Here is a 25,016-nt window from a genome sequence, read left to right on the forward strand (position 1 = left end):
ATTTTGCTACGGCTTTGAGGGATGTTTTCTAACTACAAATGGTTCAAATAGCTCTGAGCACTATGCGACTTAACTTCTGAGCTCATCAGTCGCCTAGAACTTAGGTTAGTTAGGTTTAATTAGTTCTAAGGACATCACACACACATCCATGCCCGAGACAGGATTCTAACTTGCGACCGTAGCGGTCTCTCGGCTCCAGACTGTAGCGCCTAGAACCGCACGGCCACTCCGGCCGCCAGCGGCGGACTTAGCGCACAGTATCCCTCAGGGTGCATTTCTATCTGTCACCAAAACATTAGCTCTATCTTCGTTATTTTGTACCATCCAACTGAAAGAAACTATGAGCTATAAAAACTTCACTCTCACCCAAGAGAGAATTTGATAAGGTGTTACTGTGTTCCTCTGTTCCGATATGTCAGAAACAAGTACCGTCTGTGTGCTATGTGGAGATCCAACTGAAAATATACAGGTACTGCTCGACTGGAGCAGGTAACCAGTGATCGAAGTCGCTTCAGGACCTGCACTGTAGGACCACCATATCCCACAGACTATCAATTAAAATAGAGTGTCATTGGGCCTTTGTTTGATATGTTGCTTTCCGCTGTAACACATCGAAGTAGTATATGTCTGCAGCTTTGTACACCGCCATACATTTTTTTTTGTCCACCATGACTTCAAGGTCTGTGTCAGGTGTTAAACCGACATAAACACATTTCGATCCATTGGCTCTCACAGAAAGCTGGACATTGCATGGTGTAAACTATGATGCTGTTCTCACAGCACACAGGATGGTTGAAATAAGAGAGAGGCGGTGTTTCTTACTGACAAAAATGTGGAAAACATCACAACATGTGGAAACTGGAAGAGTTTGCAGCATTGTGGAGCGTTTCCAAACAGCTATACAGAGGTGATGACCTGTACATTTAATCTCATCTTCAATAGTGATGAGGGTAGCAGACGTCTTGGTGTTCCATTATGATTGAAACAGATATCACGTACATAGCAGCAATATAAGGAATCGGTGCTAGTCATCCCTGGAACGTGTTGCTCTCATAAAAACTCTCTCCCTCTCAAACAGGTGGAGTCGGTCAATCATTATGTGGTAATCAACCATGTACCAGTAGATGGAAAAGATGCCACCGATGCACTGTAATAAGCACCACAGTTGATGGTGCTATCAATTTCAGCAATATTATCAGTTTTTCCATAATGTCAACGCGGACCAGTGACATGGTAGCATGTTTCTCAGGTTCTGCATCATCACTAAACTGCCCCCCTCTACTTTGCGAGTACCATTGCGAATGTAGATAGATGACTGGTGCATATGTACAAGAATTATCGATGAATGGATGAACTGCACAAAGTAGACCAAACAGCATCTCTACTCATGAAGTTAGGTTATCTACATATTTCTAGCAGTTTGATCATACTGCGTAATTTAGTATTACGATTGCCCATCTTTCCCTGAGTGGATGTGGGTCACAGACTATTCTTGCATTGATTAGATAAAGTTGGATATTGAAAGGTCTCCTTGCACTGTCTTTGACCAACCCTCCCTAAAAACTGTCTTCTATTTAATTTTCAACTAACTAGAAGTAGGAGGTTATTATACCCATTAAACCCCCGGTCTCGTGAAGGAACAGAGAGAGCTGAATCCGTAACAGGTGTTCAGGGAGACTATTCTACACCAATCGTACTCATGGCGGACCTCCAGATGCAGACATGTGGAAGAGGTTAGCACCCCTTATCGGTGTATGGTAGATATGAAAGTGTTGTGATGATATAACAGATGATCGTAAAGAAGGAATTTGTGCATAATTGAGCTCCAGACGAATGTAGTTTAGAACTGGTAGCACAGTAGATTCATATAAAATATTCCAAATTATTGGTCCTGTGTTTGGCGCCCTTACAAGTAATGTATCAGAAAGAGAGAAATGATCGTGGAACATAAACACATTCCAAGGCCGACATGGTCCTGCATTAAACACGCTAGAGCTGTGCTGCTTGTGACTTCTTAGTCGTGTGGAATACAACGCTGTTAATATTCCAGTGTAATGAAGCGCATGATATACACTCTTCCTGTGAGTTTCTTTATGGTGAACTATGGTGACGCACTGTAAGGTGAAAAAAGTACTACCTATCACGCCAAAGAAGGCATTAATTCTTTGTAAAACAAACACTCAAACTTTGTAAACACCTGGTGTCATACACCTCTGTAAAAGTATGAAGGCCAATTACAGTTCAGAAATTGTGATCTTTTCACAACAGTCCCATAAAATGGTCGTCAGCAGGCAAAAATGCATACGAAGGAACAGCTACATCTTACAAGGAAATAAGCACTACAGGCAGTGCCAGAGAATGTGTAACAGTCCTACAGTTTACCATTGCCCCTTGTAACCTTCCTCTTGCACACAGATGTCATGGTCCGATTTTAGGTTGTATTGCTCATGTGCACGATAATATTGCCATCTCCGCTATTAAGGTGTCTTTATGTAGCGCCATTCTACCACCCTCCTCCAGAATATGCAGTCCTATTGATTTCGCTAACTTCATATCTCATGGCATTCTTCTCTAATTTTGTATATTTAACTAGTTTTTCGCGATTTTACATATTTTATCGCATTTCCCTCAATTTCAACGTATTTCACATTAGTATTTCGTGAGAAATCGGTAAAATTCGAGAAAAACCTCGTATAATGCGTTATTCAATTTTTCGTCAAAGTTTCCCATAGGTGTGGTCGTAGTGCTGACATCCCATGTACTGTCTGATATTCTACAAGAATATATGCGTTTATTGTACACCAAACTATTAAAAATCCCAAGACTTGCCCTCTCCCTTATGGTCCACATGCATGAATTTTGGATAGGCCGATCATTAAAAATATAGTAGCAGTCGATTAGTACCTGTATGAGACTCCACTACATCCATCATCTGCGCCAGCCGTTGAAAAACAATTCCGTGTGCTGATATGATCCATGAGAGAGGCTGTCTGCAGACTCATGTAGTGCAGCTTCCGTGGCTTTAGATATTGACTTGTGTTGTGCAACAAATCGCCTCCTTTGCTTTTTCTAACGTTTAGAATTAGCATTCAGTGTAATAGATAGTCTGAACACAAATCAAATGTGCTAATCAGACCCCTGCTGCAAGTATCGAGTCTCAACATCTGCATCTCTTGTAGATGCCCTGTGACACCGTTTGACGCTGATCCAAATCATCAACCTCCCTTCACTGGATATTTGTCCTCCGGCATTTACTTCTCATCATTCAGACCAACTTCGATATAATTTATATTACCTATATTTGTGCAAGACATTTCCAGGGGCATATTTGGACTCTGGCCACAATCTATTGGTTATGAAATGAAGATTAAAGCTGAAGAAATTGCAAAAAGGTGGGAATTTAAGGACATGAGACCTGGATAAACTGAAAGAACCAGAGGTTGTACAGAGTTTCAGGGAGAGCATAACGGAACAATTGACAGGAATGGGGGAAAGAAATACAGTAGAAGAAGAATGGCTAGCTTTGAGGGATGAAATAGTCAAGGCAAAGAGGATCAAGTAGGTAAAAACACGAGGGCTAGTAGAAATCCTTGGGTAACAGAAGAAATACTCAATTTAACTGATGAAAGGAGAAAATATAAAAATGCAATAAATGAAACAGGCAAGAAGGAATACAAACGTCTCAAAAATGAGATCGACAGCAAGTGGAAAATGACTAAGCAGGGATGGCTAGACGAAAAATGTAAGGATATAGAGACTTATCTCACAAGGGGTATGATAGATACTGCCTACAGGAAGATTAAAGAGACCGTTGGAGAAAGGAGAACCAATTGCATGGTTATCAAGAGCTCAGATGGAAACCCAGTTCTAAGCATAGAAGGGAAAGCAGAAAGGTGGAAGGAGTATATAGAGGGTCTATACAAGGGCAATGTACTTGAGGATAATATTATCGAAATCGAAGAGGATGTAGGTGAAGATGAAATAGGAGATATGATACTGCGTGTAGAGCTTGACAGAGCACTGAAAGACCTGAGTCGAAACAAGGCCCCGGGAGTAGACAAGATTCCATTAGAACAACTGACAGCCTTGGGAGAGTCAGTTCTGACAAAATTCTACCATTTGGTATGAGACAGGCGAAATACCGTCATACTTCAAGAAGAATATAATAATTCCAATCACAAAGAAAGCAGGCGTGGACAGATGTGAAACTTACCTATCAGTTTAATAAGTCACAGCTGTAAAATACTAACGCGTATTCTTTACAGACGAATGGAAAAACTTATAGAAGCCGACCTCGGGGAAGATCACCTTGGATTCCATAGTAATGTTGGAACACGTGAGGCAATACCTACCCTACGACTTATCTTAGAAGAAAGATTAAGGAAAGGTAAATCTACGATTCTAGCATTTGTAGACTTAGAGAAAGCTTTTGACAATGTTGGTTGTAATACTCTCTTTCAAATTCTGAAGGTGGCAGGGGTAAAATACAGGGAGCGAAAGGCTATTTACAATTTGTACAGAAAGCAGATGGCAGTTATAAGAGTCTGGGGGTATGAAAGGGATGCAGTGGTTGGGAAGGGAGTGAGACAGGGTTGTAGCCTGTCCCCATTGTTATTCAATCTGTATATTGAGCAAGCAATGAAGGAAACAAAAGAAAAGTTCGGAGTGGGTATTAAAATCCATGGAGAAGAAATAAAAACTCTGACAGAATTACAATGTCATCGGCGAACGTCAGAGACAGCAAAGGACTTGGAAGAGCAGTTGAACGGAATGGACAGTGTCTTGAAAGGAGGGTATAAGATGAACATCAACATAAGCAAAACGAGGGTGATGCTGAGGGATTTTGATTAGGAAATGAGACACTTAAAGTTGTAAAGGAGTTTTGCTATTTGGGGAGCAAAATAACTGATGATGGCCGAAGTAGAGAGGATATAAAATATAGAATGGCAATGGCAAGGAAAGCGTTTGTGAAGAAGAAAATTTTGTTAACATCGAGCATAGATTTAAATGTCAGGAAGTGGTTTGTGAAAATATTTGTATGGAGTGTAGCCATGTATGGAAGTGAAACATGGACGATAAATAGCTTAGACAGGAGGAGAATAGAAGCCTTCAAAATGTGGATCTACAGAAGAGTGCTGAAGATTAGATGGGTAGATCACATACTTAATGAGGAGGTATTGAATAGAATTGGGGAGAAGAGGAGCTTGTGGCACAACTTGACTAGAAGAAGGGATCGGTTGGTAGGACATGTTCTGAGACACCGAGGGATCACCAATTTAGTATCGGAGGGCAGCGTTGAGGGTAAAAAACGTCGAGGGAGACCAAGAGATGAATACACTAAGCAGATTCAGAAGGATGTAGGTTGCAGTAGGTACTGGCAGATGATGAAGCTTGCACAGGATAGAGTAGCATGGAGAGCTGCATCAGACCAGTCTCAGGACTGAAGACCAAAACAACAACCAATATTGTCTAGATTCTCCAGTAATAATAAACATGCAAGGTGTACGATTGCTCCTATCACACCTCCTTTTATACTCTAAAAATCCACAGTGATGGCACATGATCACCCCAATCAAACTATTTTGTGAGCTGGATGTCCATTGCACTAATGCACAAATATCCCCAAGGAGGATGAAGCATTTTATGTGTTAAACTGTACCCAGTTATAAGGGGGATATTTCCAGAGTCAGTGTCGAATGTTATGAGATTAGGGCTGCAAGTGTAATATTTAATTCTAATTACAGCGATAAATAAATTTTGCTGGTTTCCTAGGACGACGCGGTTTCGAATGTGAGGCGTGTGCCAGAGGAGGCATGTGGCCAGAACAAATGGGCTTTTCTGGCAATCGGTGGTTACAACGAAAAGTTCCAGTAGGCCAGCTAGTCGGTTATTGCACACAGCTACAGGAGTAAGTCCCAGCCACAGTGCCCTTTCGATAGCTAAACAGCAAACTAATACACAGTGTGATTTGGGCTGTCTCTGTGATCGCGTGTGTTGCATGTATTCCCCTTGGAAAATTGAGTCATTCAATATCGATAACTGCCAAGTGTTGGCAATGAACGTGTTGATAACATCCTAATTCCTACCACTCCAATCGCTTCCAGACGCCCTCCACGTCAGGGTGGTGCACTCTGGCGGACACACGCGTCCACCAAACTGGCTACGGCCGTCCGACCTCTGAGCGTTGGCGCTGGTTGCTCATGAGGAGATTGGCGAGTGACGTGTGGACACTGGGCATGTGCATTCAGGATGTATTTCAGCGATATCCAACATCTGGCCATGACAACTACTGCTACGGCCTGGATTGTGGTATTTTCTGTGTCTTTGTCCTATCCCCTAACACACCCTTTCTCCTCCTCCTCCTCCTCCTCCTCCTCCTTCCGAATGTAGTGGAGAGAACCAATTTAGGAATTCTACAAAGGTTTAAAAATCCAATCGCAATATCCAATTCCCGTTTAATCAATTTATTGTTGTTGCTTTATTGCGAGCACACATACCAGTCCGAAATCTCCACAGATTTTCTATGGACACAGCATGCAGCTGAGCTGAAATTAGAAATTTTCAGCTACCTCCAGCTTAATGGACTTTCTGTAAGTGACTTAACTGTATCAGTATACACCAATAGGAGCAAGGGGAAAAAATAACAGTAGGGTTCGGAAATTGGGAAGCTGTAGGATCGAATCCCATCAAATATTCTAATCCTAGTAATCCACCAATAGAAAGCAACGGAAAACTGTCCCACACGAAGGGCATCGATTTCATTAATTAGACAATAAATCTGATGGAGATATTAGCTCACTCTAAGAAATCCACAGGTGGGGTTTACTACGTAAATGCTGCTTTGTGTGTGATTCGATCCGACCATGGCCAATGGTGCATGCAGTCCTAGCAGTGTTACACTACAGGACATGACCGGTTGTGAGGAGGGGGGGTGGAGGGAGAGAGAGGGGGATAGGGGAAAGAGAGAGAGCATGTGCTTGAACAAGGAATTTCTCAGCAATCAAATAATAAAGGACAGCCACCATCAGAAGCTCTTTTGTTTGGGGATTACTGCAACGTCTGCAATCATAGTGGCCAGTCACGGACCTGAGCAGGCGTTGCGTGGCCTCCACATATAGTAATACGTGGAATGACAAGCCCAGTGAAGTGTTTGGGCGTGTGGGCTAAAAAAAAAAATGTCGAAGTTGTTTAATATTCCAAGTATTTTCTCACCCTCAAAGAATTTGTAGGGAATGGAATTTTGTCTTTTTAAATATGTAAAGTAAATAAATGAACTATATGATATACACTGCCTTGCATCCCTTAAATTGTTTAAATAAAGAATATTTCACACATTGTCTAGTGTATGAGAAACTTTTTACCCTTTATTTGGCAAATGGTGAAAATAAAAACAAAAAATTAAGTTCTTATATCTATTTATTATACTTAAAGAAATACAATTCAGTCAGTTTTAGTAATTTTTGACAAAAATTATGAAAATTATGAAACGTTGCTTACAAGCAACATTGCCAGCAGTAGATCACACTTATACATATTATAGATAAAAGGAGTTTGCCGATAACCTCAAGCAAAATGTTTCCCATACGTGAATAATTTATTTTGCTGTTTACTGACGTGTAGTTCGTTGGTCAGAGTTTAAGGTTGTTTCCTGCACAATTTTGTCAATTAGTTCTGAATCAAAGAATCTTCTGAAATAACCCAGTGGTGTATTGCCTTCATCAGAAAACACAGGAGAGAGACTTTCTGCCCTAGCAGTTGTATCTTCCTTTACCCACATGTAAGTGACTGCTTTTGTAATTTACTTTTTCACTTGACTGCCACTTGCACTAGAAGGATTCACTGCAGAAGGTCCTTGCACATGTTCAGCTTCTGAGATTTCACTTCCTAAATCAGAATCAGTGTCTGGTATAACTTGGTTATGGAACTGAGATTGACACTCTGGAATCACTACAGCCTGCCAAAGCTTCGAGTTCAGTGTCTTCAGATTCACTTAGATCAGACAAAGCCGGGTTTTCTAGTGGAACTACTATTCCTCTCGCTTTTTTAATTCCATAAAATATTCTGGAATCCATTGCTAAAAAGCCCCTAAAAATAAAAATATCTTCTCTGTCACGCCGTAAACATGTGTAATATACAAATGGCACATGTCCCAACTATAGGCAATGTTGCTCACAGGCAACATAAAAGTTTTATACTACTTACGTATTTCCAAACAAAGATTGAAATATTTCTGCTGTAAACTTACCTCTGGGTATATCTTGCCAGTAATCTTAGCAGTTTTTCTTCAATCTATTTAAATCCACTCTTTTAGAACCAAAATGAGACACCTCTGTTGCTCACACGAGGAGATCTCTGTAACACCACTGCACAAATTGCTATCTCGTGTGGAAAACCTTACGCTATTACAAAAACTGGCGTTCGCAGTGTGTAAAGGAATGTTGCCTGGAGGCAGTAATGCCAGTAAAATGCACTGGGAAGAGTTTGTTGTCCCATAAGGCCAAGGTAAGTGTGATGTTGCTTGAAAGCAACACTGCCAAATAAAGGGTTAAACAATATTCCATACACTGCAATCAATTTTCCACCTGCTAGCCAATCAATTGAGTCTTTTTCCAGACAAATTCCTGGAGGGGGAGGGGAGGGGAGGGGAACTGCTGGGGGTGTCCCAGATAGGGAGGGGTTAATTAATTGGTCGATTTAATTAATTAGTCAAATAGGTCCATATCATAAGTGTGCTTGTATTGCGAGACAATTTCCAGAGTGGTGGTGGAGAAGGAGGAGAAGTGGGGAGAAGGAGAGGGAAGGGAGGAGTGTGGAGGGTTTCTTGGAATGACGGATTATCCTCAGATGGTCATAATCCACTTAGCAAAATAGTAAGTTAAGGACTCGTCAATCAAAAGAGAACAATAGGTTTTCCACTGAATGTATGCTTGCTCCTGATGTAGGCAACCTGCGCTAACAAAATGTGCTGATCCTTTCCTTACCCAACTACTCCTGTTCACAGACAAATGTGAGTTCACTGGGGAGGGACTGTATTCTGAATTCGCTAAACAGCCATGTCTGGCAGCCAAAAACCCTCATGCTAAGCACATTCCGAGGCTTCGGTGCCTGTTGGATATTTGTTTGTTGGCAGGCATTCCAGACTGTCGTGTAACTGGGCCGTACCTCCTTCCACTCTAACTGGTCTTGCATATCTTATGTTTCCACAAAAGATATTGGGGCCGATCTTGAAAGCTGTGCCACTGATTGCCCATCAGGAAATGTGGTTTCAGCATGATGATGCACCAACTCGCTTGTATCGTGCAGTTCGCAGACATCTGAACAAAAACGATATGGTGACAGATGGACAGGGCGAGGAGTCTTAACACAAACAAATGTGCTTAAGTGATAAACAGGTGTTCCGTTATGTTTCATTTCAAATTGTTTTGTATTGCCTTATGCGTAATTTAATCCCTCAAACAGAAGTGGATGAGTTAAAAATCGAAGTTGAAACCATTGTAGAACTGAAACGGTACATTCCCGGGCATGGGTTTGTACTCAAAATATTCTTTCCTGTCTCCCTTCTACAAGTCCTAGAAGTCTGGCCGAACACCCGGCATTCAGATTTTTAGTTCGACTATCGATCGTTTATATGCTTGGACAGCGTTTTGTGTTTGTTCTTAGTTTTGACAATTATTAGCGAAAAGTGTTTTACCGTGGAACACACTTCAGACTTTCACATTTTAATAGACCTTTACTCCATTTTGTTATTCCATTTTGAAATGACAGCATTCACTTTAGGAGTGGTGCACTTTCTTTCTGAAATTACAATTACTCCGGAAAAGTAAGATTTTTGACAAATGAGAGACTGTTCCAAGATACAACATGGTCATGTACCTAGGTACAAATATCAGTTCAAATCGTTGCAATCGAGAAAAAATTTTGTCAGTAGTGTATTTCTCTATGAGAAATGTCTTACGTTATTACTCTACTACACAAGAATAATCAGCAAGCGAAATCAATCGTTTTATCAAAAACCAGTTAGAAGTTGACAACGATCTGAAATAGAAGCTGTTGCAGCTATCACAAATTTCCCTTTTCGAGACAGGTAACTTCGTTAATACATTACATAAACTTACTTCTTTTGCAAATCTCATATACTCCATGGTGCAAGGTCTTCCGTTTGAAGGTACGAGATGGTTTGTGACTCACGAACTATAACTTATTCATCCACACGTTATGAAACTAGTCAAAATTAACCAATATTTTATTCACCACAAAATTCTTTAACCATAGAACAGACAGTATCCTCCAAATATCTTTAATATATTACACAACACTAAATATGTAGAACTCGTTATATTTGCAAACCCTGCAGAAAACAAAACCTCAGGCCCCACAACAGCAGCAGTCGAAAATGCCAGGAACTACTTACCGCATCCTCTAGTACGCGTTGCTTCATATAGTTCTGAAATCGGTGACTAACTGAAACACCGACCAAGAAAGAAGATGTGTTTGTAGGTACACTATCCTATGCCCCCCCCCCCCCCCCGGCCTATTCTCATATTGTCATAGCCGGAGCAGCAGAAACCGATATTGCTTACATACAGTTGTAGTCAGTTTCGTATTCTAGGATCCCAGTCACATTTCTTTAGAATAGTAAATAGCGTTTTCAGGAACTCTTTATTTTAGTCTCTGAAAGTACCGGTTCACATGCGATTAACCTTAATCTTCAGCATACACTCGAGAAATGAAGATCAAGTACTTTCAACGAAATTCAGTCCTTCATACAATAAAGCAGCCGCCACAGTGGTATGGAATCAGCCCCCGTGGTCTCACTTCACCCCAATAGACCCCGTCAGGCCTTTTTCGTTTTCGATTATAGTGCTTTGCGAAACTCCGGGCCAAAGTAACTTTCAAATGTTGTGTCACTGTCAAGTAAAATACTTCGAGCAAACGTTGACCACGAATAGAAATAATTGCTGCTGCATGGTACAGATGGTAACAAAGAAACATGCAATGATACGAACATAACTGACGTTTTTGTTCAAAGACAGTAGTCACATTGCAAAAGGCGGAACGTGTTCTCCGTAAAGCATGTGATCACCAAACACAGCTGTGCGTGCTCTGTAACCAGCTCCCAAGCTGGGCACGAGGTTGGTAAGGAAATGTGGTAGAGCGTTCCATTCCTCAACAAGTTTGACTGAGAACTCTGGATGGTCGGTGGAACATGTAGGCGAGCTGCGGTATGCATCCCCAATGCATAACGACGTGGCCCACGGGGTTTAAGTTTGCCGAACATCCACTCATTCAAAGACCTCCTACACCAGTGCTTTCGATGGGATCACGCATTGTCGTCCTTAAAAGTACAGTGAGGGTCGCAGACAGCCTGAAAAGATACGCATGGGAAACGAATGCAGTGTCACAATGCCGCTGACCTGCGAGTGTACCATGATCAATTCGCCCAACCAACGGTATGCCTCTCCAAAACATAACACGTGAGCATCGGAACGATTATATGGAGAATTCTCGTCGTACCCTCATATGGCCAGAAGTGGGAGCACGTAATGCACCCAGGAACGTCGCCGAATTTCAAGATCACTTACTGTCCTCCAGTTTTTGAGGGGCAAGACGACCCGCAAATAATAAATATAACCTCTTGTTTTAGTAAACTGTTCATCGCAAGGAGACGGTATTTGCGTTGTGCACAGCGGCCAAAATGAACCATCAGTTACTTAACACAATTCGCTCGTCTTGTATGATTATAGAGATCGTTTATTTATTGGCGAGAGATAGTGATTTCGATTTTCCCTTGGTTTGTATTGTTTCAAGATACAGAGATCACAGCTTCCGCAGCAAAAGGAGGAGAAAAGGTCATGCGCACATATGGCCAAAAATGCGTTCCCAGTGAGGTAGGCCATTTTGATGGCGAAGGTAAGAGATCATTGTCAGAGAAGGTATCAATGACACTTGAGAGCGCACCAGACGAATGGGAATGTTTTGCCTCTATCAGTGTTCCAGCTGCACACTCTAGGGGGCGCAATGTTATCCACGAGGGCGGTGCACTCGCACTTTGTTATCAGGGGCTACAGCCGTGCACCGCAAAGTTATGTGCAGACTATGAACGTTACTATACAGCCGATTTTGGTAGGCTTTACGTTAGTCAAATATTCGAATCAGTTACATTTTCTGAAAATTTGAAGCAAGCCATGTTAATAAGCCAGTATCTTTCACTAATACCTCATTTATCGCTTTTGTCGGCCGTTGTGGCCGATCGTTTCTAGGCGCTTCAGTCCGGAACCGCGCTGCTCCTACGGTCGCAGGTTCGAATCCTGCCTCGGGCATGGATGTGTGTGCTGTCGTTAGAACTACTTAAACCTAACTACCCTAGGTCTAGGGGACTGATGACCTCAGATGTTAAGTCCCATAGTACTCAGAGCCATTTGAACCATTTATCACTATATCTGTTGGTGTCTCGTTGTTTACATTGACAATAATTCATTAAGTTCATAAGAAAGAACTAATTCATTGACCAGAGACTGTTGAATGACGGAAGTCTGTCACCTGTCATAATGTTTTTACTGTACACTAGCTGACAGCCGGCACTGTCGGTCGGGGTGTTCACTTTGCTAGTTTTCCACAACGAGGAACCTTGCACGCACACCTGCCAGTAGGCTCGGCGTGGGATGATGTGCTTGGCACAGCTGTTTCGAGTATCTGCACGCCTCTATGGCGAGGCCTACAACCGTTTGCGCCTCATAGTTGAAAGCTGCCAAAAGCGCTGCCTGGAGTCACTTCACTCGACTGCACGAGTGGCTCGGCAGTAAAGAGTCCTACAACGATGCATTCATGTAGGCGCATTCAGCGCGTATGTCGATACCGTCAGCAAAATATGTTGCTAACAGAGTGAGCAGCAAGGATAAATATAAACATTAAGCACACTCCGGCAGTTCTTCACACATCTTGGTGTTCATGACGTCGGATCTCCCGACTTATGTGTGGCATCATGATATAATTTTGTATGTGCCTTTCGCTGCGAATGTCTGCGAAATTTTTTACGAATAGAGTTAGTAGTACAGAAGCAAATTTCAACATCAGGCATGGTGCGGCTGATTTTCATGCATCTCATCGTTTATGATGCCGCACCTCATGAATTATGATTGTTACCTGTCAGTAAGGGGTATGTGCACAAACTTTGGTCCATATCAGTCCAGTGGTCTAGGGAGAGATGTGCCACATACGTACATACATCAATTTTTTGTAATATGTGTGGATTCTTTCCACGTAAACAGTGCAGTTACAATCGTCTACTGTGTGTATCTGAATAACCCAATTCCTGCTGTCCTTCACTTGAGACTGTTCCACACCACCAGTCAGAGACGTTAATCACACCTACCGTTATCTAAGATTAACACAGCTATTTCATGGAGACAACGAAAATATTCAGATTTCGTAAGTCCCCCAAATAAAAAATAAGAGTAGTCATAACAGTTGTGAGAGAACTAGTTCTGTATTTGTTTTTCGCATTTACCACTACATATTTCCCGTGTGTCTTTCCTAAAATAAGCTCGTATAGCATATTGAAATAGTACTGTGTTACGACACAATAAATTCTTTTAAAGCTGAGGGCCTCCTGAGCTAAATGAAGAAGAGAGTTTCAACTGCAGGGTGAGGCATAATAAAGAGCGATTTTTGAAAAGCTGTTAAATAAAGACACTTTTTCTATTTCATAATCTTAAAATATACGAAAAAGTGTTTTCTGTAATAGTAAAACGTCAGTTACTTTTTCACCGAGCAAGGTGGCGCAGTGCTTAGCACACTGGACTCGCATTCGGGAGGACGACGGTTCAATCCCGTCTCCGGCCGTCCTGATTTAGGTTTTCCCTGATTTCCCTAAATCGCTTCAGGCAAATGTCGGGATGGTTCCTTTGAAAGGGCACGGCCGATTTCCTTCCCCATCCTTCCCTCACCCGAGCTGGCGCTCCGTCTCTAATGACCTCGTTGTCGAAGGGACGTTAAACACTAATGTCCTCCTCCTCCTCAGCTACTTTTTCAAGATAACTGTCTTATTATGGCGTCCGCTTAGAAGCACGCGTTCTTCCAGCCAGACCTTGTACTGACTCATCACACTTCCTGTCGCATCCACTCTTTCAGGGCTTCAGTTGTTCGAGGTGGGTTATCTTGCTAAACTTTCCGCTTCAGATAACCCCAAAGAAAAAGTCACAAACATGTGACGTCCAGTGAACGAGAGGGCCATGCAATGTACCCATTTCGGGAGGCCATATAATTTGGAAACAAACGACTGACAATATTCATGCTTACTAGCGCAGTATGGGACGTTGCTCCGTCCTGCTGGAAACATTTACTCCACAACTTGCACACAATGAAGTGAACGATGAGACATAAGTTTTCTAAAACGTCTGCGTATCTCTGCGAAGTCACTGTTACAACTTAAAAATCGTTTGGCCTTATGATCCCTAATTGAAGACATTACGAACCATGCAGTAACTTTTGCCCAATGCAGTGGTTGCTGATGCAGTTCTCTAGTATTAACGTCACTGCAAAATCGAAAGTTCTGCTTGTTCACATAACTGGAGAGACGGAAGTGAGCTTCATCCCTCATCCACAAACGGTTTACAATGTCCTGGTCCCGACTAATCATGACCAAAACTTTTAATCAGAAGCGGCTGCGGATCACATAATCTATTCCCTTAAGGACCTGTACCGTTTAGATTTTGTAGGGGTGAAAGTGCAAATCCTGGGGTAAAATCCTTCCTACCGTTCTCTTTGAAATCCCAAGTGTAGCGCTGTGCCGGCGAACTGAGCGACGAGTGTGTGTCTCAATGGCTACTCTAAAGGCTAGGTGCAGCGCAGCGCGCGTTTTTGCAACTTCACAGGTTCAAATGGGACCGCGCAAACTGCGACGCGACGCGACTGGGACGCGACACGCGGCTGCGCCAGGTCGCGTGGCTTTGTGGTAGCGGCGCAGTTTCTCGCGCCGCGCGTCACGCGGGTACTGACGGATGTGTGAGGCGGGGAGCGGGAGGGCAGTTCTGCCATATACTCACTTCGGCATGGCGCATACGGACAGTGGAAGTATTTGCCCTTCCGAAGAGTACGGCCTGTAATGTAAACTGAAGTTTTCTATCACTGAGAAGTGTTCTTTTTTTCGCTGTTTAAGCGCTCCGTCCATTTTCGTTAGCACGTAATAGTTTTCATTTACATATGTATGTACAGTTCTTTTGTTTTGTTTATTCTTTGTCAAAAAACCCAATGCACAGTTCAATAACCGGTGAGCCATTAGCCACTGAAAGTATATCGTCTGCCTCCACAATGTTTTCACAACGTAAGAAGGGACAGACGATTTACCGTGAGGGTAGTGAATAAGGAAGTAAGGAATATTATAAAATCGTGTCATCTAGAAGCAAGACAGGAAAGTAAAACAAGGTTACCTACTTGCTGCCTCTTATGCTGAAGTATCTCTGCGATCCGTTACAAAAAGTCGGAAAGGCATAATTTCCACAGGTATGACCCCTTTGCGCTCCTGGTAAAAAGCGTCCGAGATAGTAAAACTTACGTACTTCATATCATCATGTGGATATGGGTCTAATAAGAGACGTTATACTTCGTACATGTGGACGTGACATTTCCATTGCAAGCCCGAAATAGTCGAGAAGCCCTCGTAAATAACGATGTTTTAATCGGCTCGTCGTGACGAGGAAAAGTATTTCAGTGGTTGCATACACGCTATCAGCGTTAATAAACTAATTACACAATAGGCTACACAAAGGAATTAGTGTCGGTACTATTATAAAAGTAGGAATATCCTGAAAGAGTGTGGTGATATGTAGAAATGTAATGGTGACAAAGGCAGATCTACTTTCATGACAATGTTTTCGGAACGATGTGAACTCTTCCTCTCACAAAGCACACTTGCTGGCTTCCGCATTCCTGTCGCGCGATTTATTCGCAGCTGCTGACGATACACTGGCCATTGTGTTGTGCCACGTATCAGTTGTTTACTTTTCTCAGTAACAACTATTTTATTCGCGAACCACGGACTGTCAGTTTGGCATGGCGTTGGTGAGGAACCGGCATCAGTAGTGTGCGTGGTATCCCGCCTGAAGACCACGCTCTTCATTACTTTGCTATTGCTCAGATAAAGAAAAGGAATAAAACTCCTTTGGTAAGTTTCCATTTCAGTCGCTGGTGTTAAAAATAAAATGGGTTGTGGGATTCAACCAAAATTCCAACAGAATTAGCGATTTATTTTCGTGTGAGTTGTTAACCTCTTCTCATTCGAAGAAGCAACACCATTTGAAAGTAACGGCCACACTTCTCTTGTTGAAGGGTTTGAGAGCACTTATTTTGCCAAAACACAATATGATTTGCATAAACTCATTTTTGAAGCAGTTATTGTGACACACTGTTTCAGAAATCTGTCTCATTAAACAAGTAATTGGCGCTCAGAGAGCCGAATATCTTATCAAAAAACTCATTGTGACGGTTTGTGGCAACATAAGAGAAGAAATTTCATGTTTACTTTCATATTAGGACACTCTTGTCTCAGTAGCTGTCGATAACTCTTAAAAAATTTGTCAGTGGAATGAAAAAAAAATAAATAGGGAAGTGTAACTACTGATATACCGTGATAGATAAGAAAGCTCAGTGTGTTTACGACGTGGCAAAGTATGGTTCAAATGGCGCTGTGCACTATGGGACTTAAAATCTGAGGTCATCAGTCCCATAGACCTTAGAACTACTTAAACCTAACTAACCTAGGGGCATGACACAAATCCATGCCCGAAGCAGGATTCGAACCTGCGATCGTAGCGGTCGCGCGGTTCCAGACTGAAGCGCCTAGAACCACTTGGCCACACCGGCCGGCGTGGCAAAGTACTCTCCTCCTTGTGTCGTCATTCGCCAAAATCTCGTTTAGATGTCTCGAGGGGTTTAGGAAATACCAGTGATGTAGGAATATTTCATTCCCGTGGCGTAAGATTGGGAGTGAATGCGCTACATGAGATCCATTTTCTCGAAATTGAAGACAGATGGAGACCTCCTACTAAGTCTAAACAAAAATTTAATATGTTAGCTGAATTTCATACTCAGAAACATATGGTGTAATACGCACCAAACGCAAAATCATAGCGCCCTCTATTTTTCATTGCAAACTTTTTGAGTTTTGCGTAGTGACTTACTAAAATGTGTAGATCACAGTAAGCATGACCATTAGCGAGATGATGGGCACTTGGCCAAGAAGTTCACACATAAAGCTACAAGTACGGAAAAAAAATCAAATATTTTCAGTGAATAGTTTCTGTAAATTATTAGAGAAAGATAAAAAGGTGCGCGCGCTTCGGTTCTGTCAGCGCAGAGCGTCGCCAGTCGGCGCGTGCTAAGTACGGTGTACGTGTCGCAATGTGCACTGCAGCCGCGCGACTCGTGCGGCACGTGCGTGTCGCGCTGTAGTGTCGTGTCAAGTCACACGTGCTATACGCGTTTCATTTGGCGTACACGTTCGATGTTTTTCAGGCGAGCGCACAGTTTTTGGTCTCCCAGTTGGCGCCGTCTCCTCAATGTTCCCCAGCCACTTTTTAATCGCCCAGGCAGGTGCACCGGCCGATTTCAATTAATACTGAAGTGGTTGCGGATTGCACGACGTGCTAGCTGGTACGAACTACCGTTTTGATATAATGCTTTGACAGTGTACGCTCCATTATGACTAAATGCTATTTCGCGTCAAACGTAACTGACGCTATCCTCTGCACCTCTATCCGACGCAGCTTGATTCACTCGCTTTTTAAAATCGGTCGATATTATATCTCACTGTGCATAAAACTATAAAAAGGTAGCACGTGCAAGAATGTAATGAATCACGAAGAAATCCCAAGAAAGATCATCGAAATGCCAGCAAGATTATTACCGAAGTAGACGCCTTGTGATTAACCGAAGAACCTTAACTTGGAAGCCACGGTCACATTATTTGCTACTTGTGGATGTCTGCTCATGTCCGAGAAAAGTGAACTAATAATACAAATTAAGCCCATAATACTGAAGTAGCCAGATCTGTTATTCATGTTTTCCGAGTGAGCTACGTGGTGTGCTTACAATTTAAAGCCACAGCGGCCACAAGACGGCAGCCTTTTCTGATGAACGGAGTGCTCCAGTATTCATCTACAGACAAGAAAACGAAGTAAACGCGCTCTCATACGGCTTCTATTTGACTTTCTCTGCAGGAAAGCCACAACAAACGACAAGACTGAAAGAATACTTGCATTAAGGTATATGTCCATTCGGTTTGAATGTTTTTTGTTTTGTCATATTTTGCCTGATAAAGAGGTGATAGATCGAAACGCGTTCCAATATTAAATAAGTTAAGTAAGTGTAGGAATTTCTTAAAAACCTGTTTGTAATGTCCTGTGATAATATTCTTTTGTATTCGCTTTCGAAAGATGTATTCGAATCCAGACCGATTGCTTCGGTTTACGCTTTCGACGGCACCACCTCAGAATGGGTTTTTGATGTCGCCGTAGAGAACGTCACAACTACTTCTCACCTCAGTTGTGTACAAAACAGTGGGACCCCGAGTGAGTAAACAAAAGAGTTACTATAATGGATTCAGTTTTTAGACTACAATAACGCACCGATAACTGATTACCGCCCGAATGCACGGTTATTGGTTGCAGGACTGAATACACGCAAAAGATAACAGCTGGAACGAATCGCCTTACGTAACAGGTTAAAGAGTGACTGATACGGCGCACTCGGAGTGTCTCTTAAAAACAGTGTAAATTACCAGTCTGTGTGAGAGGATCTCTTGAAAAATACTCAGCCAGTAAGCAACTATGTCGTTCCACTATACGAAAGGTATCGACTGGCTTTATTACCTAATTCTGCCTGAAGTAAAACGTGTGAAAATGTAATTTTATTTACGTTTTGTACTAACACAAAGTACCTCTTAGAAAGCCACCGAATGATTTTATAAAATAAGGGCAACAAAATATATTAGGAAAATACTTTAATCGGTCTTCATGATCAACTCCATTAGCCACGATTCACTTCTGGCTACATTTATAAAGCTGGAACTGTTCTTCGGACAGATTGAAGCATTACCGCCACACTACTTCGGATGTCTGTTCGGATACTAACCACACAGCTATACCCAAGTACCGTAAAGGCTACCTAAACCGTTCTGGGTTAAACTATTAGTACTACGTTTTTTTGAGGATCAACCTCAATAGCCACGAGGCTAACGATGTAGCTTGGATTCTTATGGGAAACGATTTCGATAAAGGAGAAACCACGAATAGATCTTACATCAAACCTCCTCCATCATTTCTGGTGCGATAGAACCGCTTGCATATAATTTTATATGCAGGGAACCAAACCAGATCTAGACGTAGGCAGGAAAAAAGTTAGCATAAATCAAGAGAACCACCCACAACGTTAATAAATATTGAAGGCATCTTATATTCGTCACTCTTCTTTCAACCTGTAGTGCAAAGTGTCGAATATTTCGAGGTGGGGCTGTCCATCAAAACAAGGAAAAAAAAATCCATTACATGTGGATCGGGAAACGCATACTTTCTGTGATCTGCACACTTGTCCATAGGAGGCGTCCATCCTGATATCCGTTAATGACATTTCTCATATGAGGTGCTCAACGTGACGTTCCTCCAATGGCAATGTATCGCTCTGATCCTCAGCTTAAGAGATCACGCACTCTCCGAAATAAGCTTGCTTGTTGTTGCGTCGAAGACGCGATCCTGTAGTGTCTGGGTATCGTTGACCGGCGTGGCGTCGGCTGAAATGTTACAAGCCATCTGGGTGGCCTCCATCCATTGATAAACTAACACCATCCGCTCCTTATGACGGAGAAATCCTGGAACACGATTCTCATCACTTTATTAAACTCTCATTACTATACTTGATTTTCACTATTGTGCCTGATAAAAATTCCAGAGGTTGTGTGTCTTAACTTACGTCACTTCAGCTGAGAGAATTCGTGGGAACCTCGGAGTTTGTTTCCCCAGGAGTTGTAGAACGTCCAAGGCACACAACAATGGGAATAAGGGAGGGACAGCCAGCTCACCGCTCAAAGCATTGAGTCCCCGGTTATAAGTGCGGCAGGGCAGCTACATTGGGGCCCGCAGGGGTCACGCGCCGTTTGGAGGAGGGTGGGATCTTCGGTGTTGCGTGCGCTACTGGCGGCTAGCAGGTCTGAGTCTCAAGACCCTGCGTTAATTCCATAGCTTTCTGGGATTGTGACTCGCGACGTCGCGCCAAAGGTACCCAGTGCTGCCGCTAGGTGTCACACTCAGCGAGTCGGCACCAGAGAGGGAGAGAGAGAGAGACAGAGGGAGGCCAACGCCGCGACTGTGAGGCAACCGGGTTTCTCTCCAAAAATGTAGCGGCACATACGAATGGATGACAGCCAAGCGCAAACTCTGTTGTTGTACCTCTGACACTGACGCAAGAACGTAAGATCAAATTGCGGAAAATGAGGTAGTAAACGAGTTTTGAAGTATTGTACGCTTACTGAATCTATAATGCACCTCCCTAGAGCTATTTACGCTAACAGTTTATACAGTTCTGTACAGACAAAGTAAAAATGTACATACATCAAAAAAGTTTCGCATCACCTCGGCTCCAAGAGCTCCGGAACCTGTACACAAAATTGGAATTGAGATCAACATGAATATCCTTTGCACCCTTTTTATTGCTAATGAAAGTCAGGCATTGCATCTTGTACCACCATACAGGGACACCTTCGGAGGTGGTGGTCAACATTGCTGTACACACCTCTCCCTGTAATAGCCAGTAGCACGTCCTATTGCATTGATTCGTGCCTGTATTCGTCGTGGCATTTTAGCCATAAGTTCATCAAGGCACTGTTGGTCAAGATTGTCCCACTTCTCAACGGCGATTGGGCGTAGATCCCTGAGAGGGTTGGTGCGTCACGTCTTCCATAAACAGCCCTTTTCAATCTATCCCAGACATGTTCTATAGCGTTCATGTCTGGAGAAGGTGCTGGCCACCCTAGTCGAGCGATGTCGTTATCCTGAAGGAAGTCATTCACAGGATGTGCACGATGGGGGCGCGAACTGTCGTCCATGAAGACGAATGACTCGCCAATATGCTGCCGACATGGTTGTACTATCGGTCGGAAGGTGGTATTCATGTATAGTACAGCCGTTACGGCGCCTTCCATGACCACCAGCGGCGTAAGTCCGCCCTCCATAATGCCATCCCAAAAGAGAAGGGAACCTCCACCTTGCTGCACTCGCTGGACAGTGTATCTTGAGGCATTCATCCTGACCGGGTTGCCTCCAAACACATCTCCGACGATTGTCTGGTTGAAGGCATATGCGACACTCATCGGTGGATAGAACGTGATGCCAATCCTCAGCGGTCCATTCTGCGTGTTGTTGGGCCCACCTGTACCGAGCTGCAAAATGTCGTGGTTGCAAAGATCGACCTCGCCATGGACGTCGGAAGTGAAGTTGCGCATTATGCAGCCTATTGCGCAAAGTTTGAGTCGTAACAAGACGTCCTGTGGCTGCACGAAAAGCATTATTCAACATGGTGGCGTTGCTGTCAGAGTTCCTCCGAGCCATAATCCGTAGGATGCGGTCATCCACTGCAGTAGTAGTCCTTGGGCGGTCTGAACGAGGCATGTCATCGACATTTCCTCTCTCTCTCTGTGTATCTCCTCCATACCCGAACAACATAGCTTTGGTTCACTCCGAGACGCCTGAACCCTTCCCTTGCTGAGAGTCCTTCTTGGCACAAAGTAACAATGCGGACGCGATAGAACACGGTATTGACCGTCTAGGCATGGTAGAATTACAGACAAGACGTGCCTTGTACCTCCTTACTCGTGGAATGACTGGAACTGATCTGCTGTGAGGTTTCCAGCTACTTTGGTGGAACGAATTATGTTTGCAGAAACAAAATAATATAGTCACATAAAACTCGCAGAGTTCATGTGAATAAAGTGAAAGAGCAAATAAATATCGTGATAAGCATCCTTCACAGAAATAGATTATAGTACTTAAAAATTCAAATGGATAGACTGTATCTGCAGAACGATCTGCTGGTCAACAGCAAATGTGTATTGATTGCCCTTTTTGTACATACTCTAGTCACTGTGAAGGTCGAGTATTTCTTTTTTCTCCATTACATGGAGAAACGAACATATAAAACGCACCAGTATTACTGATGGAACCTTCAGGCAGATTATTCTAGTTCTGAGAGGACGTTTCATCGCAGCACACTCTCTGCTGCAGAGTGAAATTCTTTCTGGGAGTTTTACTAGTATAGACAAGTCATTTCACATGTCTGAATCAAATTTTAATTCATTTGATTTGACTCAAATAAAATCGTATTTTCATTAGGATATTATAATTCAGTATTTCCAGTTGACAAAAAAATACAATATTAATACAATTAAAGAAACTGCTGAAAATGAGGTACTAACCTCGACACTGTTTCAATATGAAACTCAAATACTTACGAATAGATTTGTATTTAACTGAGCCGGAAAAATATCTCCCTTTTTTAGAATTAACAATTTTGAGTTTTTTAAAATTGTCACGTTGTTTTAGTAAACTGATGTCTGGGCACAGATTTTCGAATTACATAAATGTACGTAATGGAAATCGAACAGGGCCAGTCCACAAGCTCCGCTAGCCACATAACAACGTATATATACGCTCACAAGCGTAAAATCTATACCAGCTGCTGTCTGAGCAGGGTGAAAGCACATACAGAGCGCATAACAAATCCGGCAATAACTCACGCATTACAGTCATTTTCACGCCTTGAAGAAGAAAGTTTTTCCGAGTCTGACATCCAGTGGCACACATAGTGACGTCACGAGTCACGACCCCAGGAAGCTCAGAATTTGACGCTGAGTGTCTTACCTGGTAACATCTGGAGAGAACTGACCAGTTCTTGACGAGGAGCGGCCTGCTGCTGTGTGAACCTGACCTGGTGGAGTTCCAGCGGCGTTTTCTTGGCTTGTTGGAAATTCTGAGTTGTTTATACAAGGCTCTGATTAGTCTGCTGTCATTGGACAGAAGTACAAAACGTTTTACCTGATATGCTTGTTGCCATGACGGCCCAAACTGAGGAGTTGGATGTGGATGATCGAACACTCTTGGGTCGATCGTCGTAGAGGAGACTTCTCGTGCTCGATCGCTGAGGGGGGGGGGGGGGGCGATCATTCTGGTGTTCTGCACTGTGAAGTCGTCCCGACAACTTAGCTCGGTCCACAAGTTCCATGGGGGCGCAGATCTCGTGTTGACGCGCATCTTAGTGTTACAGGCCCTTATCCGTATAAACGATTTGCGAGACAATCTGAGCAGTCGCTTAGGTTGTTTACAGATGACGCTGTCGGTTATCGACTAATAAAGTCATCAGAAAATCAAAACACATTGCAAAGAAATAGATAAATGGCTCTGAGCACTATGGGACTTAACATCTGTGGTCATCAGTCCCCTAGAACTTAGAACTATTTAAACCTAACTATCTTAGGGACATCACACATATCCATGCCCGAGGCAGGATTCGAACCTGCGATCGTAGCGGTCACGTGGTTCCAGACTGTCGCGCCTAGAACTGCACGGCCACACCGGCCGGCAAACAAATTGCAACGACCATAAATAACGAAAAGTGTGAGGTCATCCACATGAGTGCTAAAAGTAATCCGTTAAACTTCCGTCACACGATAAATCAGTCAAATCTAAAGGCCATACATTCAACTAAATACCCAGTAATTACAATTATGAACAACTTAAATTGTAAGGAAGACACACAAAATCATGTGGGGAAGGCTAACCCAACACTGCGTTTTATTAGCAGGTACATCGAAAAAGTGCAAAGATGGTAGCACGTTTTGCATCATCGCGAAATAGGGGGGAGAGTGTCACTGAAATGATGGAGATCATTAAAACAAAGGCATTTTTCGTTGCGGAGCAATCTTCTCACGAAATTCCAGTCACCAGCTTTCTCCTCTGAATGCGAATATATTTTGTTGACGCCGATCTAGATAGGAAGAAACGATCACTATGATAAAATAAGGGAAGTCAGAGCTCGTACAGCCGGTCGCTGTGGCCAACCGGTTCTAGGCGCTTCGGTCTGGAACGGCGCTTCTGCTACGGTCGCAGGTTCGAATCCTGCCGCGGGCATGGATGTGTGTGTGGTTAGGTTCGTTAATGTTTAAGTAATTCTAAGTCTAGGGGACTGATGACTTCAGATGTTAAGTCCCATTGAGCTTAGAGCCATTTGAACCATTTGAAGAGCTCGTACGAAAAAGATGTAGGTGTTTGTTATTTCAGCGCGCTATACGACATTTGGATAATAGAGAAATTTGAAGGTGGTTCGAAGAACCCTCTGCCAGGCACTTCAACGTAATTAGCAGAGTATCTATGTAGATGTGGATGTAGATTGAGATGGCTAGTGATTGGTGAGCACACTGTAGCGGCACCAATTTGTCTGGGAGCTTACCATTTTATAGTTGTACACCACCGCAGTACCGTAAGATTCCGGATACGAAGAGAGCTTCTTTTTATTTTAGTCCCGACAAGGAACCACTACATAGTAAAATTCAGATTCGTAGGGTTTATTCACATTGTAATGACACATTCCGACGCAGAGACATACAACACCTTAAAGGCTGCGCCAAAGATCAAATTGAGAGGGATGTAGAATATAATCTCTGTAATGTTCATATTGGATTCTCTTTTGTTTCATACTCCAAGAAGGAGCTAAGAGACACTTTGGATTGTTGCCTTGTGGATGACGGACGTAATTTCGGACTGGGGGGAAAGGCAGCCATGTTGTTAGTAATCATGATTTGTGCGACGAGCAGAGCAAGTCTTATTGTCTTGTGAATAAATAATTTTCGTAACACTTCGATACTTCTCACTATTTTTTAAAGTGACGTAGCAGTGTATTTCCTTGGTTTCCACAGTCTTCGTGAAGTGAACCGATGCCGACTTAGGAAGGTACTCACGGTCAACAAAGAGAAGAAC

This window comes from Schistocerca gregaria, chromosome 8 (assembly GCF_023897955.1).
Source record: "Schistocerca gregaria isolate iqSchGreg1 chromosome 8, iqSchGreg1.2, whole genome shotgun sequence".
In the NCBI taxonomy this organism is placed as follows: Eukaryota; Metazoa; Arthropoda; class Insecta; order Orthoptera; family Acrididae; genus Schistocerca; species Schistocerca gregaria.